A 17,690-nucleotide genomic window follows, 5' to 3' on the forward strand; every position below is an offset into this window, starting at 1 on the left:
ACACTTTGTAAAATGCTGGCTTCTCCACCAATATTAACTATGAATTATTTGCCATATTAAGAACATTTTAGTTTTGAAGTTTGAAAACTTTAATTGTTTGACTTGTTTTTGAATTTGGATTTTGAATCGGTTTCAAACTAACGCGAACTTAGCAACAGTAATCGAAGTGACGTGGCAACATTACCAAGGTTACTGTAGCTTGATTATCCGGGCGTCACAATTCTCCTCCACTACAAGAAATCTCGTCCCGAGATTTAGGAGGGGAAGTATGGAGGATTACGAAGAATCTAACAGATCTTCTCACTCTTGGTTGCTTTTCTCGAAGATGTCGATCCCCTATGTTGATATCTTCATTTCTCTGCTCCGGTCATCATGATGAAGTCGACATCCTTTCTTCGGGAACTCCATCGTACTTACGAAGGAATAGAAAAGGGGGGTATTCCGGGAGAACAGACCTCTGCAAGGTTGACTATCTAGTCGATAACATCGAGGAAGGTGGCGGAAAGTAACTCTCGAATTGAAACTTAAGAAAATATCGAGAGCAAAGTTAGGAGGTATCTTGGGAAGTTTCGAGCGGGTAGGAAATCGCTCGATGCCTGAAACAGGGCATGAAAGGGGTTCAAAGCAACGGGGATAAGTAATGTGTTTGATACCAGAATTGATGATCCCTGAGAAGGTGGCTCATGAATTACATATGAGGCCACGCGCGAGGGATAACCTTGGGAACAGGGGGTGTACAGGAGAGTCAGGTTTCGATCCTATGGAACTATGGGTTATGGGCCCACCATGTGGGTTAAAAGTAGGAAGGACGGTGACGTCTTGCACGATCATGTAAGCAAGGCATGTCAGGGGATAGTCTATTAGTTATGTCAGCAACAACATCAGTACCAAGGGCGAGGGACGAAGAGAACCATTTTCCTGCTTGTTGAATGAGGCAAACCAATAGGCAAAGTTCTCGTCCATCGGTGGTTACTGGAAGGTCATCAACAATAGTAACAGGGTCTTACTGACAGAGTTGTACACCAAGGTGTTTACATAGGCAGGGGAATTTTACTGCTTAGATCATACAATTCTTAAGAAAGGTTAAACAAAACAATGGAAAGGAAAATGTGTTTAAACACATTTCAGGGGTATATCCTTCCCAAGGACAAGCAGAGCAAGATATCCACGACAGGAGAGAAAGTAGAAAATTCTTTAGGTAGGGGAGAGAAATTTCATGACATTACCCATACACCGGTGTTTGGATAATTGAGCAGGAAACATTTAGCATTGGGCTTCAAATGTTCTTGTTGAAAATTGGTATACCATAGACATGCTTTGAGATAGCATTGACATGGTCAACATGTGAAGATCAGACTTTGGAAACACAAATGATCCATCAGGAATAACTTGTAGAATAAGTCTTATAATTTCCTCATGGAAGAATGGATAAACTTCCTGAAAAGGAATCTATAACAACAGGGCCTTGGGCCAGGTGTGCTAGGCACGACATCACCCTACTGGGTCACATAAATACCAATGTGATAACTCTTGGAAATTTGTTCCAACCATCATATCTGACCGAGATTCAGATCTGATTGGTGTCAGGATAACTCAGACTCAGGATACCTGAGAAGAAAGGTGCAACACAAATTGTCGAGATGACATTGTAAGACTCTTGGGAATTGAACTATGGAAGCGAGTTCCGAAAGAAGACTTCATCATTAAACCAAGGAGAGAATGAGGATGTGGCTGATGAACTCAGCGACAATTCATCGAGATTTCCAAAATATGGATTTCCACAATTATGTGAACAAGGAGATAACATTTGTCAGATCAAATGATATAATGAGGTATGCTCGAGGAAAATATACACAATTAAACATTGGTTGAAAGGTGCGCCCGAAATATGGGCATATGTAGCCTGATCATTTGTTAGAATGGTGATTCAATAACCGATAGGCTAAGAATGAACTGTCGATCATTAACTTCGAAGAATAGGGTTGATAGAAGTGCAGAATCCAAACAACACTGTTCACTTGTTGGTATCCCGATTAGAATCAACACGGGGACCAAGAAAGAATGATGATGGTGAGAAGTATCACTATTCAAAGAATTCTTAAGAGGTGGAGCAATCCTCACAACATTCTTGATATAGAAGACAGTAATACTACAAGGTAGAACATAACCTAAGCTAGATAGCAAGGAAATCAAGGTACAACACAAAACATGAACAAGTTTGTGTTGGGGGAAGGCAAGAATGTTGCCAATGATAACACAAATCATCGAGGGGCAAGGATGGTATTTCCCATCATGAATTCGATTGATATCCTAGAAGAGCTTAGAATGTTGATGATGATCACGACACAATTGTCGAGAGATTTCATGAAGGTGTAATCGATCGGCGATGACATCAAGTCAAAGGAATGATGAAGCAAAAGGTTATTAGAACCACGGGTACATCACAAACTCGGAATCAAGATTGTTGTTCAAGGCAAAATTATATGACGAGGAAAGTCAACATAAGCTTAGCTCATCGTTGAAAATTGTGCTTCGGGAAGAAGGACCAGGTAGCATAGTTAAAAAAAGTTGCACGATAATGATATAGCCGATCAGGCTAGGAATGACTTGAATGATTATTAAACTCATAAGCAACAGAAATTACTTAGAGTTATTGAATCGGAGTGCGAAATCGATTCACTTATTGGTGTTCTCGAGTGACTATTAACTCAGAACCCCGGGGGGGGGGGTTCAAATCAGTGATAATAATAGTTGATGAAGAACTCATAAGAAGTTATGTAGTTCCGTGATATTATCAAGACACCAGAGGGTATACTCGAAGGTAGAGCAGAATAAAGGTTGGATATGTGTATTGACATTCAGAAGACAAGTACTTCAACTGGTCCGAGAAATGGGATCAAAGAAGAACAATATGGTTGGAACCATGATTGCAAAGTACCAATTCCCACATATAAGATGAACCTACACCAAGGGGATTATTATTATTATTATTACAAGAAGCTTCCATGATAAGTTCCATATCGGGTCCATAGGCATGAACACAAAGGTTCAAGGTCGACTCCCACTTCTTCAATGCATAACCTTTCATTCACTTCTCGCTTTCAAAGAAGTTATAGCATTGAAATTTTACCTGATGAAAAGTCAGTAGAATATAACCCGCATAACTTTCGAGTTCACACAGACTAAGGAAGCCATAGGTTCAACCCATTGGGTCATCTTAGGAACATATAACACTAACTTTAGGAGTAAATTATACAAGCTCGAAAGCAGATCGTGGTTGAGAAGCAGAGGATACAATTTATCAAAGGCATTATGCATCCGAAAAAGGCTCACAAGGTTATTGAATATGAAGGACATTGTCGAATGAAATCCAACAAAGGATCTGGTGGTCCACAAGGGATCTGATGTGAGCATCGGTACTCAACCAGAAGAAGAAAGAATGCAAGGAGATCATATGATAGAAACAACTGACTAATACAAAGCTCAATTGCAAAGTAATTATGAATTCCAAGACAAGGGATCAGAAGCAACACTCTGATTATGGATGGATAAGTTGAAGAGCCTTAGGGGTACGATCGATGGCAATTTAATTGATCGAGAACTAGCTCCTGTTCAAAATGACGTCTGAGCCGGAAGGATGAATTCTAGGATTCGACTAAGGATCGCGAGCATCCACAACATATTGAATCAATGGACTCAAAATGCTAGTGCCAAAGGATGCCAATAATATTACTAGACTTATGGGATTAACCATAATGCGAGCAAGCAAGAATTTCAAGAACAACAGGCTATTGATGATTTTCAAAAGATCAAATAGTATTTCGAAGACTTTTGTGTAACACATGAACAACTGGGGATGAGCGAATCCTCGATAAGTGGGAGGAATTATTTGCAGGTGTATTCATGCTGAAAAGAGCTAATAGTAGGCATAAAGGATTCTCGAGATATTGGAAATATTCTGTGGTATCTAGTAATAACACGAGCATCTTGGAACAAAGGTATGGACAGTGAGTGTATGTATTTATCCATAGGGATATATCGGTGATAGGGAATTGCAAAAACGACGGGCACACAAAGTCTCGAGAGAACATCAGAGGGTATCTTCGGAATCTTCTGGTGCAGCAGGCGATCATCTATAATAAGGGGATCTCCGGGAGGAAGTAGTTACGAGAGCCTAGAGTCAGAGTTAGTAAATACATTTTAACCCGAATAGAAGAGAGATAAGAGTCCCAGAGTATAGGTTGAGGAATAAAATATCCTAATACCACCCAATGGCGACGTGTGCCCGTAAGCCACACAGCCATGTTAGTAAACCAGTTTTCATTGACTAGACTCAACTTCGGCCAAGGAGTTTGGAAGGGGTATTCCTATAGGCAGCCGGCTCTGATACCAACTTGTGATGCCCCCGATTTGACCGTACACTAATCATACACACGAATGTGTACGATCAAGATCAGGGACTCACAGGAAGATATCACAACACAACTCTAGACACAAATTAAAACAATACAAGCTTTATATTACAAGCCAGGGGCCTCGAAGGCTCGAATACAAATGCTCGAAGACACAAGAGTCAGCGAGAGCAACAATATCTAAGTGTCGTGGTTCTAACCCTGACAGTGATGTAGGGGGGTGAGTATGGAGAGGCGAGATCCTAGCTATTGGGAAGTTGTTACACGCGAGGTTTACGAGTTCAGGCCCTTCTCGGAGGAAGTAATAGCATTACGTCTCGGAGCCCGGAGGCGGTCGACTGGATTATGCGTGTATAGATTACAGGGGTGCGAACCCTTCATACTGAGGAGGGGGGTGGCTTATATAGAGTTCGCCGGCCCCCTCCTGCCCTCAGTAATGCAGGGTTTAAGGTACATTTAAGATGAGGCGTTACTGGCAACGCCTCTAATAAAGTGCTATAATGACCATGAATACTACTTAACGGCAGACCGTTTGCCTACAGAGCGACTGTCGGTCTCCTGGCGGTCGAGTGGTAGCTTCTTGGTCGAGTGTCTTGATCCTGTCGAGTGAGATGCCTTCAAGTCGAATGAAATATGGCTTCTCCCAGGGATGTCCTAGGGTAGGACCCCTAGGTCAGGTCCGTGTCCCTACCCTAGGTACATGTCTTCATCATTAGCCCCCGAATGGATCGAGGTTGGAGTGGGGAAAGGGTTGGAGATCTTTCCGACTGGTTCTTCGGGTTACGTGAGCGCCTCGTTCCGGGACAATAGTCACGGGTGACGTTGCCAACTTTTTCCAGTCGCCTTGATCCATTCCAGGCCCTCCGTCGAGTGAATATCCTTGCTTGCGACATGCCGAGTGTTGGTGCGAGTGGGATGTTCTGTTTTTGGCAAGCGGTTCTGTGGCCCGCGGATCTCATGGGATTTGGATTTTGGGAAGCGCGCGGGACGGGAGCAGCCGCAGTAATCGGAAGTGATAAAGTGGAAACTCCTCGATCCTCGCGTCGCCTTTTTCGCCACATACCGCGCGCGCGTCCGTTGCGGGATTTGACTGGGCTGCCTGGGCCTACCGGTCAGCCACTCGGGCGCGGCCCCTTATAAGTTGCCGGCTCGGGGTCTCTAAGCCGCGCGCTTCTCCTCTGCTTCCTTCTTCCTTTCTTCCTTCGCCAGTCCTCCTGCGACCCTCTGCCGTACCTCAGCGCCGCGAGCCCGCGCGAGATCTCTCTGGCGACGATGGTGAAGGGCAAGACCACTGCTTTGGAGCGCGCGAAGAAGGCGGCGGCAGCGGGGAAGGGGAAGAAGTCTTCGCGAGGTGGATCTTCTTCCCGGACCACCTTGCCCAAGGGTTGGATTCAGGGCGATTGGATGCCATCGGTGCTCCGGCAGGAAGACCTCGACGACATGGTCGAGAGAGGAGCCATTCCCCACGAGGCCGCGCGTCTCCCGGGGAGGGAGATCGAGCCGCAACCCCGCGACGGTGAGTGCGTGCTTCTCGCCACCCACATCGACCGAGGGTTTTCTCTGCCTCCCCATCCATTCTTCCGGAGCTTCTTGAATTTCTTCGGAGCGCAGCTCCATCACTTTACCCCCAATTCCATAGTCTATCTTGCCGCGTTCATTTCCATGTGCGAGGCCTTCCTGGGTTGCCGTCCGCATTGGGGGCTTTTCAAGCATATCTTTACTTGCCGCTCCCAGTCGGTGAAGAAGGCCAAGTCGAGTGACGAGAAGACGCAAGTCGTCCAGTTGTGCGGGGGTCTGGCGATCCAGACGAGGGGGAAGAGCTGTTTCCCCTCTATCACCTTCCCGGAGTCGGTCCGCGGCTGGCAGTCGACCTGGTTCTACTGCCAGGACCAGGCGACCCCTGGGCAGTCGACCGGTCTTCCTCCTTTTTCACTCGACCGAGCCGAGAAACCTATCTCTCTGAAGGTCACACCGGAGGAAAGTGCCCAGGTCAAGGTATTGGCGGGTCGAGTGGTTGAACTTGTCCGCGAGGGGGTGACTGGAATGGACCTGTTAGAGGTCTTCCTCCAGAGGCGCATCCAACCGCTCCAGGCGCGAGACCATCCGATGTGGCTGTACTCTAACCTTGACGACACCACTCGGATCCACCTGGAGGAGGTCACCGAAGAGATGCTAGAGGGGTGGCTGTCAAGCATCACGGGGAATAAAGACAACCCCCGAGGAGCCAGAAGGGTGATTCCAGTCGACAGCTCATATGAAGTGGATCAGGCATGTCTTTGTGTCGGATATCTGACCTTCTGTATTAGTTTTCTTTGTGTAAGTCGACTGATTTTCATCCTGTCTGTTGTCCTCCAGGCTACCACTGAGATGTACTCGACGCCCAACGGAGCGCAAGGGCCGACCGAGGAAGGTGAAGGGAGCGGAGGCGAGAGCGGGGACGACCAGGTCGAGTGGGAGTCCGACGGTGAGGGAGAGGAGGGCGACGACATCTTCTCCAGTGAAGAGGAGGAGGAGGCTGAACCCTCCCGCCCGGAGGGACGGTCCAAGCTCGCCCACGATCCAGCGCAGGAACGTGGCAAGGCGACCGCTCCTGTTGGGCAATCGTCGAAACGCCCTCGGACTTCTTCTCCTCTGCCGACCGGGAAGGCTCCCAAGCACCCTCGAACGGCGCCATCAAAGCCGCCCAAGGCCTTGCCCAAGATGAAGATAGCTGTTCCCACCATTTCGGGGTAACAACAACACTTGTTTTCCTTTGTCGACTATGGATGGATCCTTGGTCGATTCGCTGGGCCAACTGACTAATTTTTGAGATTTGTAGTGGTGCGACTTCTGAGGTCTCTGCCAGGAACGACGACCAAGAGATGGAGGACGCCATCACCGCCAACCCTGGTACGATTACTGCCGCCCTGCTTACGAGTCGACTGAAGCGTTGGTCGATTGAATGTTTTCCTTACAGCTCCTCCTCATGTTATCGACCTCCCGGACGACGATGACGACGCACCACTGAGGGTGAAGAGGAAGAAGAAGCTGTTGGCTGGCAAGACTCCGCAATCCACTCCCGTGCCTGAGGCTGCAGCTCGGGATGATGGCGAACCTACTCGGGCTTCCGTGACCTTCGCTGTTCCTTTGACGAGTGCGCAGCCTTCAGCGTCGACTGCAGATCCGTCTTCGCTTTTTGCTGCGTACCCCGTCCCTGAGGACCAAGCGGCTGCTGCAAAGGAGGCTGTACGCCAGGCTAGAGTCATGATGGAACAGGTAAAAGTGGCTCGGGAGGCTTGCCAGGCGGCTTACGACGCAAGCTCGTCTCTTCAGAGCAATGTCCAGGTCAGTCGACTTCAACACTTGGTCTGTTTTGGTATGTCCTTTGAAGATTCTCTTTCCCGAAGGTCTTTAAGTTTGTACACCCACTGGGTGTGTGTGTTTTTTTTGACGAGTGGGGGCACGCTAAGTGCACCCACTGGGTGTAGTCCCCGAGACTACGGTCGGCTGCTGGCAGTCGGCTGTAGTCTTTAAATTGAGTCATAGTTGAATCTCTTCGCTCTGTCTGATCGGGCCATGTCGAATGGAATGTTATCCCGTCGACTGCGGGCAGTCGACGGCTCTCTCTCTCTCTTTTTTTTAGCTGCTCGGAAGCAACTTGTCTTTGACTCGACTTCAGGGGTCGGTCGGGTGGCCTTTGACTCGACTTCGGGGGTCGGTCGGGTGGGATAGGAACCGGTGGGGGCACGCTAAGTGCACCCACTGGGTGTAGTCCTCGAGACTATGGTGGACTGCTGGCAGTCGACCGTAGTCTTAGTGTTTACTGCCTTTGTTGCTTTTTCCTTTTTACTGAAATTGTAACTCCTCCTCTCTGGCTTCAGAAATCTTGTGACCTCGGAACCCACTTGGCTGACTTGGAGAAGCAGCAAATTCAAATGAAACTTGATCTGGAGCTGGCCAGGACAGAACTGCAGACAGTCAGAGATGGCGCCGCAGGTAAGACGCTTTTGTCAACTGGTTAGTATTTCTTCGCTTTCTCCGACTCAATCATCGTTTTTGCAGAAACACTGAAAGAAGCTCTGGCGAAGAAGGATCAGGACTTGGCTGCTGCCCGCAAGGAGGCTGAAGACAAGACCGCTCTGGCCGCACAGAAGCTATCTTCGGTCGACCACTTAGAACAAGAAAATACCAAGCTCAAGACTGCTCTGAATGACGCCAACAGGGAGTGTTCACGTTGGAAGAGGGAGAACCTCACTCTGAGCGAGAAGCTGGAAGGCCTCACTCGCGGGAGAAACGACTTGGAGAGCTACTTGGGGGACCTCGCGAAGAAGTTGTACCTTAAGCTTGAAGGTGCGCATTCAGTTCCGACTGGTTTTTGGGTCGACTCATTCTGTGAAAATTGTCTTATCCTTGAATCTTGTATGCAGAGTTTTGCCAAAATTTTGAAGAGGAGACCAGTCGAGTGGAGCCGAGCTTGGACCCTGTTAACTCTCTTGTGAAGGACGAGGCCGCAATGAACGTGCTCCGTCTGGAGTCTCGTGTTGACGGCGTCGTGGATTACTTGGCTAGACTGAAGGTTGCCATGACGCGGATCGACCCGACGCTTTGGCCAGAATCTACGCTCCAGAATGATCTTGAGTCTCTGATGACTCGACTCAATGGAATCTCTGACCGAGTGCAGGAGTGGAAGAAGTCTTCAGCTCGGTGTGGCGCTGACGTGGCTCGGTCCCTGGTCCGCGTCCACTGTAAGGAGGTGCGGGAGGAGAAGCTGGCCACCATCCAAGTCGCCAACACGAGGAAGCACAGTTTCCAGGACTTCATGGAGACATTCATCGCTGCTGCTACCCGCATCGCGGATGGGATTGACTTGGATGAATTTGTCGCTCCTGCCAGTCCTCCTCCTCCTGAGGAATGAAAAAACTTGCCTCGGGATGCCGAGTGTATTTTGTAATCCATCAAACTCTGCCTTAAATTTGCCTCGGAATGCTGAGTGGAAGTGTAGCAGTTTAAACTCTGCCGAGCTGTGGGCTCGAGTACTTTGATCTGAGGTCTCTCGGATCTTTTAGGCTTTATTTGAACTTGATTTGTCGTTGAATCTCTTTGTGGATGACCCGTCGAGTGGGAGGTTTGCTCTCCACTTGGTAGGATTTTTAAACTTAGGCGAGTGCTGACCGCAGCTAAGTCTCTTCGTAGGAGAGCTTAGGCGAGTGCTGGACTGCAGCTAAGCCTCCGAGTGGGAGGTTTGCTCTCCACTCGGTAGGATTTTTTAAACTTAGGCGAGTGCTGACCGCAGCTAAGTCTCTTCGTATGAGAGCTTAGGCGAGTGCTGGACTGCAGCTAAGCCTCCGAGTGGGAGGTTTGCTCTCCACTCGGTAGGATTTTTTAAACTTAGGCGAGTGCTGACCGCAGCTAAGTCTCTTCGTAGGAGAGCTTAGGCGAGTGCTGGACTGCAGCTAAGCCTCCGAGTGGGAGGTTTGCTCTCCACTCGGTAGGATTTTTTAAACTTAGGCGAGTGCTGACCGCAGCTAAGTCTCTTCGTATGAGAGCTTAGGCGAGTGCTGGACTGCAGCTAAGCCTCCGAGTGGGAGGTTTGCTCTCCACTCGGTAGGATTTTTTAAACTTAGGCGAGTGCTGACCGCAGCTAAGTCTCTTCGTATGAGAGCTTAGGCGAGTGCTGGACTGCAGCTAAGCCTCCGAGTGGGAGGTTTGCTCTCCACTCGGTAGGATTTTTTAAACTTAGGCGAGTGCTGACCGCAGCTAAGTCTCTGCGTAGGAGAACTTAGGCGAGTGCTGAACTGCAGCTAAGCCCCCGAGTGGGAGGTTTGCTCTCCACTCGGTAGGATTTTTTAAACTTAGGCGAGTGCTGACCGCAGCTAAGTCTCTGCGTAGGAGAACTTAGGCGAGTGCTGAACTGCAGCTAAGCCCCCGAGTGGGAGGTTTGCTCTCCACTCGGTAGGATTTTTTAAACTTAGGCAAGTGCTGACCGCAGCTAAGTCTCTTCGTAGGAGAGCTTAGGCGAGTGCTGAACTGTAGCTAAGCCCCCGAGTGGGAGGTTTGCTCTCCACTCGGTAGGATTTTTTAAACTTAGGCGAGTGCTGACCGCAGCTAAGTCTCTTCGTAAGAGAGCTTAGGGGAGTGCTGAACTGCAGCTAAGCCCCCGAGTGGGAGGTTTGCTTTCCACTCGGTAGGATTTTTTAAACTTAGGCGAGTGCTGACCGCGGCTAAGTCTTTGCGTAGGAGAACTTAGGCGAGTGCTGAACTGCAGCTAAGCCCCCGAGTGGGAGGTTTGCTCTCCACTCGGTAGGATTTTTTAAACTTAGGCGAGTGCTGACCGCAGCTAAGTCTCTTCGTAGGAGAGCTTAGGCGAGTGTTGGACTGCAGCTAAGTCTCCGAGTGGGAGGTTTGCTCTCCACTCAGTAGGATTTTTTAAACTTAGGCGAGTGCTGACCGCAGCTAAGTCTCTTCGAAGGAGAGCTTAGGCGAGTGCTGAACTGCAGCTAAGCCCCCGAGTGGGAGGTTTGCTCTCCACTCGGTAGGATTTTTTAAACTTAGGCGAGTGCTGACCGTGGCTAAGTCTTTGCGTAGGAGAACTTAGGCGAGTGCTGAACTGCAGCTAAGCCCCCGAGTGGGAGGTTTGCTCTCCACTCGGTAGGATTTTTTAAACTTAGGCGAGTGCTGACCGCAGCTAAGTCTCTTCGTAGGAGAGCTTAGGCGAGTGCTGGACTGCAGCTAAGCCTCCGAGTGGGAGGTTTGCTCTCCACTCGGTAGGATTTTTTAAACTTAGGCGAGTGCTGACCGCAGCTAAGTCTCTTCGAAGGAGAGCTTAGGCGAGTGCTGAACTGCTGCTAAGCCCCCGAGTGGGAGGTTTGCTCTCCACTCGGTAGGATTTTTTAAACTTAGGCGAGTGCTGACCGCAGCTAAGTCTCTTCGTAGGAGAGCTTAGGCGAGTGCTGGACTGCAGCTAAGCCCCCGAGTGGGAGGTTTGCTCTCCACTCAGTAGGATTTTTTAAACTTAGGCGAAACGGGTTCGCGGCTAAGTCGCCCACTGGGGGTTCTCGTATGTAAACAGAAGTGATAGCAATCATTGGAACACTCTTGACTTTGATAAAAAGGAACTGCGGGAGTTTCTCTTATTACATCTTTATGGGAAGGAACTTAAGTGTAAAAGGGGCGGAGTAGTTCCGCATTCCAAGCTCGCGGCTCGTCGATCTGGCGATCAACATTGTAGAGATGATACGCTCCGTTGTGGAGGACTCTGGTGATGATGAAGGGGCCTTCCCAAGTAGGAGCAAGCTTGTGTGGTTTCTGTTGATCCACTCGGAGGACCAAATCTCCTTCTTGGAAAGCTCGACCCTTCACATGCCGGGCGTGGAATCGACGCAAGTCTTGCTGATAAATGGTCGATCTGATCATGGCCATCTCCCTCTCTTCTTCGAGGAGGTCGACTGCGTCTTGCCGGGCCTGTTCTGCTTCGTCTTCGGTGTAAAGCTCGACTCGGGGCGCGTTGTGAAGAAGATCACTTGGCAGAACCGCTTCGGCTCCATAAACCAGAAAGAATGGAGTTCTTCCAGTCGACCGGTTGGGGGTGGTCCTCAATCCCCACAGGACTGACGGAAGCTCGTCGACCCAAGCACCTGCCGCGTGCTTGAGATCACGCATCAGCCGAGGTTCCAGTCCTTTAAGAATCAGACCATTTGCTCTCTCAGCTTGCCCATTCGACTGAGGATGCGCGATCGACGCATAGTCGACTCGTGTGCCTTGAGCGGCGCAAAAAGCTCTGAACTGGTCCGAATCGAAGTTTGACCCATTGTCGGTGATGATGCTATGAGGGACTCCATATCTGAATGTTAGTCCTTTGACGAAACTGATAGCAGTGCCAGCATCGAGGTTCTTGATAGGCTTGGCTTCGATCCATTTGGTGAACTTGTCGACTGCCACAAGCACATGCGTGAACCCACTCCTGCCTGTTCTCAGTGGACCGACCATGTCCAGTCCCCAGACAGCGAATGGCCAGACGAGAGGAATGGTCTTCAGGGCCGATGCAGGCTTGTGTGACATGTTGGAGTAGAACTGGCATCCTCCGCACTTGTCGACTATCTCTTTTGCCATCTCATTTGCTCTAGGCCAGAAGAATCCCACTCGGTATGCTTTAGCCACAATGGTCCGAGAGGACGCATGGTGGCCGCAGGTTCCCGAGTGGATATCATCAAGGATTATCCGACCTTCTTCTGGTGTAATGCATTTCTGACCGATTCCAGTCGCGCTTTCTCTATACAACTGCCCCTTTATGACTGTGAAGGCCTTAGATCGGCGGACGACCTGTCGAGCCTCTCCCTCGTCTTCTGGGAGTTCTTTCCTTAGGATATACGTGATGTATGGTATCGTCCAGTCGGGAGTGACGACCAAGACTTCCATGATCAGGTCGACCACAGCAGGAACTTCGACTTCAGTCGGATCTGTGGCACTTTTCGGTTGTGGGGCTTCTTCTGTGAAAGGATCTTCCTGGACTGATGGCGAGCGGATGTGCTCCAAAAACACATTGCTGGGAATGGCTTCTCGCTTGGAGCCTATCTTTGCCAGGTCATCAGCTGCTTGGTTTTTCAGTCGGGGGATGTGATGAAGCTCTAACCCCTCGAATTTCTTTTCTAGCTTTCTCACTGCATTGCAATAACCAGTCATAGCTGGACTTCTGACGTCCCACTCTTTCATCACCTGATTAACCACCAAATCTGAGTCGCCATAAACCATGAGGCGACGGACGCCGAGTGAAATGGCCATGCGCAACCCATACAAAAGTGCTTCATACTCTGCTTCATTGTTGGAGGAATCGAAGTGAATCTGGAGAACATATCTGAGCTTATCTCCTCGGGGGGAGACTAGAACTACCCCAGCACCAGAACCATTCAGCATCTTAGATCCGTCGAAAAACGTGGTCCAATGCTCCGAGTGAACTTGAGTCGGAAGTTGCTGTTCAATCCACTCGGCGATGAAATCTGCGATTGCTTGGGACTTGATAGCCTTCTTTGCTTCAAACTTGATATCTAGGGGAAGGAGTTCAATCGCCCACTTAGCCACTCGACCAGTTGCATCTCTGTTATGCAGAATCTCTGATAGTGGGGCGTCGCTGACGATTGTAATGGAATGGTCAGAGAAGTAGTGTGCAACCTTCTTCGTGGTCATGTAAATCCCATATACAAGCTTCTGATAGTGAGGGTATCTTTGTTTTGATGGGGTCAAAACTTCAGACAGATAATAGACTGGGCGCTGAACTCTGAAGGTCTTTCCTTCTTCTTCCCGCTCGACCGTGAGTACTGTACTGACAACTTGTCCTGTGGCCGCAATGTACAGCAGCAGAGGCTCTTTGCTGATTGGGGCAGCAAGCACCGGCTGGGTGGAGAGCAGAGCTTTGAGTTCTGCAAACGCTGCGTCAGCTTCTGGAGTCCACTCGAACTTGTCAGACTTCTTCATCAGTCGGTAGAGAGGCAATGCCTTCTCACCGAGACGAGAAATGAATCGACTTAAAGCGGCCAGGCAGCCTGTAAGCTTTTGGACATCGTGCACGCGTACAGGATGCTTCATCCGGAGTATGGTGCCAATCTTCTCAGGATTGGCATCGATCCCTCGTTCGGAAACGAGAAAACCGAGTAACTTTCCTCCTGGAACTCCAAATGTGCATTTTGATGGATTGAGCTTGATATCATACCTCCTGAGGTTGGCAAAAGTTTCGGCAAGGTCAGCTCGCAGGTCGGAACCTTTCCGTGACTTGACCACAATATCATCCATGTATGCCTCCACATTCCGACTGATTTGAGTGAGTAAACACTTCTGGATCATTCTCATGAATGTGGCTCCGGCGTTCTTGAGGCCGAACGGCATGGTGACATAACAGAAGCATCCGAATGGGGTGATGAAAGCTGTTTTGATTTCGTCGGGTCCATACAGACGGATCTGATGGTACCCGGAATAAGCATCTAGAAAAGACAACCTTTCGCACCCCGCAGTTGAGTCGACTATTTGGTCGATGCGAGGGAGAGGAAAATGATCCTTCGGGCAGGCCCGATTGATATGTTTGAAATCAATGCACATGCGAAGTGACTTGTCCTTCTTGGGGACCATGACGACATTGGCGAGCCACTCGGAGTGGTAAATTTCTCGGATGAACTCTGCTGCTAAGAGCCGAGCCACCTCCTCGCCAATGGCTTGCTTCTTCTGGACGGCTGACCACCGAAGATGTTCCTTTACAGGCTTGAATTTTGGGTCGACCCGTAGACGGTGCTCAGCCAGCCCCCTGGGAACTCCAGGCATGTCGGAGGGTTTCCATGCGAAGATGTCCCAGTTCTCACGGAGGAGCTGGATGAGCGCTTCCTCCTATTTGGAGTCAAGCGTCGTTGAGATGTGAGTCGGGGCAGCATCGGGGTCGGTCGGGTGAACGTCGATTGTTTTCGTTTCACCGGACGACTGAAAAGCTGATTCTGAAGCAGGCTTCTTGGCTCGTAGCAACTCGCTTGGGTCGGCAGTCTTTTGGTACTCTTGCAACTCGACCACTGCCATCTGAGCATCTGCAATCTTTGAGCCCTTCTGAAAGCACTCTTCCGCCTTTTTCCGATTGCCCGTGACAGTGATCACACCTTTGGGGCCAGGCATCTTCAGTTTGAGGTACACGTAACATGGCCGGGCCATGAAGCGTGCGTAAGCTGGCCTGCCCAAAATGGCATGATAAGCACTTTGGAAGTCCACGACCTCGAATGTCAACTTTTCCTTGCGGTAATTCTTTGAATCACCAAAAACCACATCAAGAGCGATCTGGCCGAGTGATTGGGCTTTCTTCCCCGAAATGACTCCATGGAAACTCATGTTACTGGTGCTGAGTCTGGACATCGGAATGCCCATTCCTTTCAATATTTCAGCATATAGTATGTTCAGGCCACTGCCTCCATCCATCAGGACTTTAGTCAGTCGAGTGCCTTCAACAATTGGGTCGACCACCAAAGCTTGCCTCCCAGGGGTGGCAATGTGCGTCGGGTGATCAGACTGGTCGAATGTGATGGCAGTCTGGGACCACTTCAAGTAACTGGGTGTTGCCGGGGCAACCATGTTCACCTCTCGGTTAATGACTTTCAGTCGACTTTTGCTTTCGACATCGGCAAAAATCATCAGGGTGGAATTGACTTGGGGGTATCCATCGTCACTGTGTTCCTTATCCTCGATTCTGTCCGACTCTTTTTCCTTGTCCTTGGACTGTTTTCCTTGGAACTGCTGGATCAGGAGCCGGCACTGTCGAGTGGTATGCTTTGGGTAAATGAAATTGCCCTCTTCATCCTTCTTGGTGTGGATGTGACATGGCAGATCCAAAACATCGTTTCCATCTTGATCCTTGACTTTTTTGGGCTTCCAGGTGCCCTTGGGTTTTCCCTTGAAGTTTCCCTGGGCAACGGCCAGGGCCTCCCCAGGAGCGGCTGGCTCGGCCTTCCGCTTCTGCTTCCGACTGGAATTGCCTCCAGTTTCCTGGGCGACTGCTTTCTGCTTGCCACTCCGGAGTCGATCTTCGTCTTCTCCGTTAGCATACTTGGTGGCAATCTCCATCATCCGATTCAGAGACATCTCTCCAGTTCGACCGAACTTCAGATTCAACTCTCTGTATTTAACACCTTCCTTGAAGGCACAAACCGCTTGATGGTCCGGCACGTTCTCAACCGAGTGATGCAGTGTGATCCACCTCTGGATGTATTCCCTTAGAGTTTCATTCGGCTTCTACACGCAAGACCGCAGCTCGGTTAGGCCTGCAGGTCGCTTGCATGTTCCTTCAAAGGTTGTGACAAACACTCGGGAGAGGTCCTCCCAAGTGTAAATGCTGCTGGGTGCCAACTGATTTAGCCATGCTCTGGCCAAGCCCTCTAACATGAGAGGCAAATGCTTCATGGCCACCTCGTCATTGCCGCCACCAATCTGTACAGCCACTCGGCAATCTTCGAGCCAGGTGTCAGGCTTAGATTCCCCGGTGAACTTGCTGATTCCAGTTGCCAACCTGAAATTGGGAGGTATCACTGCGGCTCTGATGGCTTGACTGAAACACTCTGGCCCTGAAGCACGTACTCTGCTGCTGGCAGGCGCATCTCCGTTGTGGCCTTCTCGATGAGCTCTGTTCCTGTCAACCAAACCTTGAACGAGGATGGATCTCGCATCAAAGCCTGGGTCTCTGGGGTCGACTGGAATCCTCTGTCCAACACTATGAGGATGACCCACTCCTCGGGGGAGGGGTTGGCACTCGACGTCGATCATCGCGGTCGAATCGGTGATCATACTGCTCATTCCTCCTGTACTGATCATGTTGGCCACTACGTCCCTCACGCCTCGGGGGCGATCTCGGGCTGTGAGCTGACTCGACTGTATTTGTTGCGACAGACCGACCGTGGATCCTATTCCGCGACTGAGAGACAGCGGAATTCTGGTCTCCCGCCGCCCGGAGCAATGCTCTGATCTGTAACAAGCCCCTGCCAGCCTCCGACTGGGAGGGCTGAATCGATTCTGCTATACGGGCTGCGGCGGCCAGATTCTGAACTGGGGTTCGATATACCTGCGTCGGTGGGAAGAGCTGGCGTCGACTAGGCTCGGGAGCCCGCTGACGCGCTCGCTCGTCGAGTGCTCGCTGGAGATTCTCCAGTCGAGTGCGCTCGGCCAAGTTGGCCAAACGCGCCTCCTCCAAGGCCCGGGCCTCGGGGGTCTCTCCGACGATAGGAGTGCGGAGCGCGTCCATGTTCCGGCGGCGAGGCTCCTCTCGCTGCAATGACGTGAGAGGTTCGGGGAGATATTCGTCGTGGGGATGCGACGGATCGCCACCACCCGCGCCTCCGTCAGTGCGAGGGAAACCAGGGGGACTGTGTGACCCATCGACCGCCAGAACCTCAGCCGCTGGATCGCTGCTGTCGCACTCGGATGCGGTCTCCACGGAGCCAGTCGATAGATCGAACAGGCCGTAGAGGGATTCGACGGGCTCGATGGCCGCGACTTGCGGGGCTGCCGATTGGCGGGCCACGGCGTGCCTCACCCACCGCTGAAGTCTTGACCGACCGGAGCGCTTGCGCTGGTGGGAGACAGGGCGGGGAGACGATACGGGGGCCGACCCATATTGGGTCGACGGTTGCCGCAGGAGGACGCCGCGAACGCATGCGCGGAAATGCGTCGCACCGCGGGCGGGGAGCGCGTCGATGTCGAGCGGTGCCTCCTAAAGCCAGGCGGAGTCGTCGATGATGAAGGTAAGCGTGCCGAGACGGATCTCGCAGCTCTCCACCAAAACTCCGC

Source organism: Triticum urartu, chromosome 4A (assembly GCF_056163025.1).
Source record: "Triticum urartu cultivar PI428250 chromosome 4A, HENAU_Tu73, whole genome shotgun sequence".
Classification (NCBI taxonomy): Eukaryota; Viridiplantae; Streptophyta; class Magnoliopsida; order Poales; family Poaceae; genus Triticum; species Triticum urartu.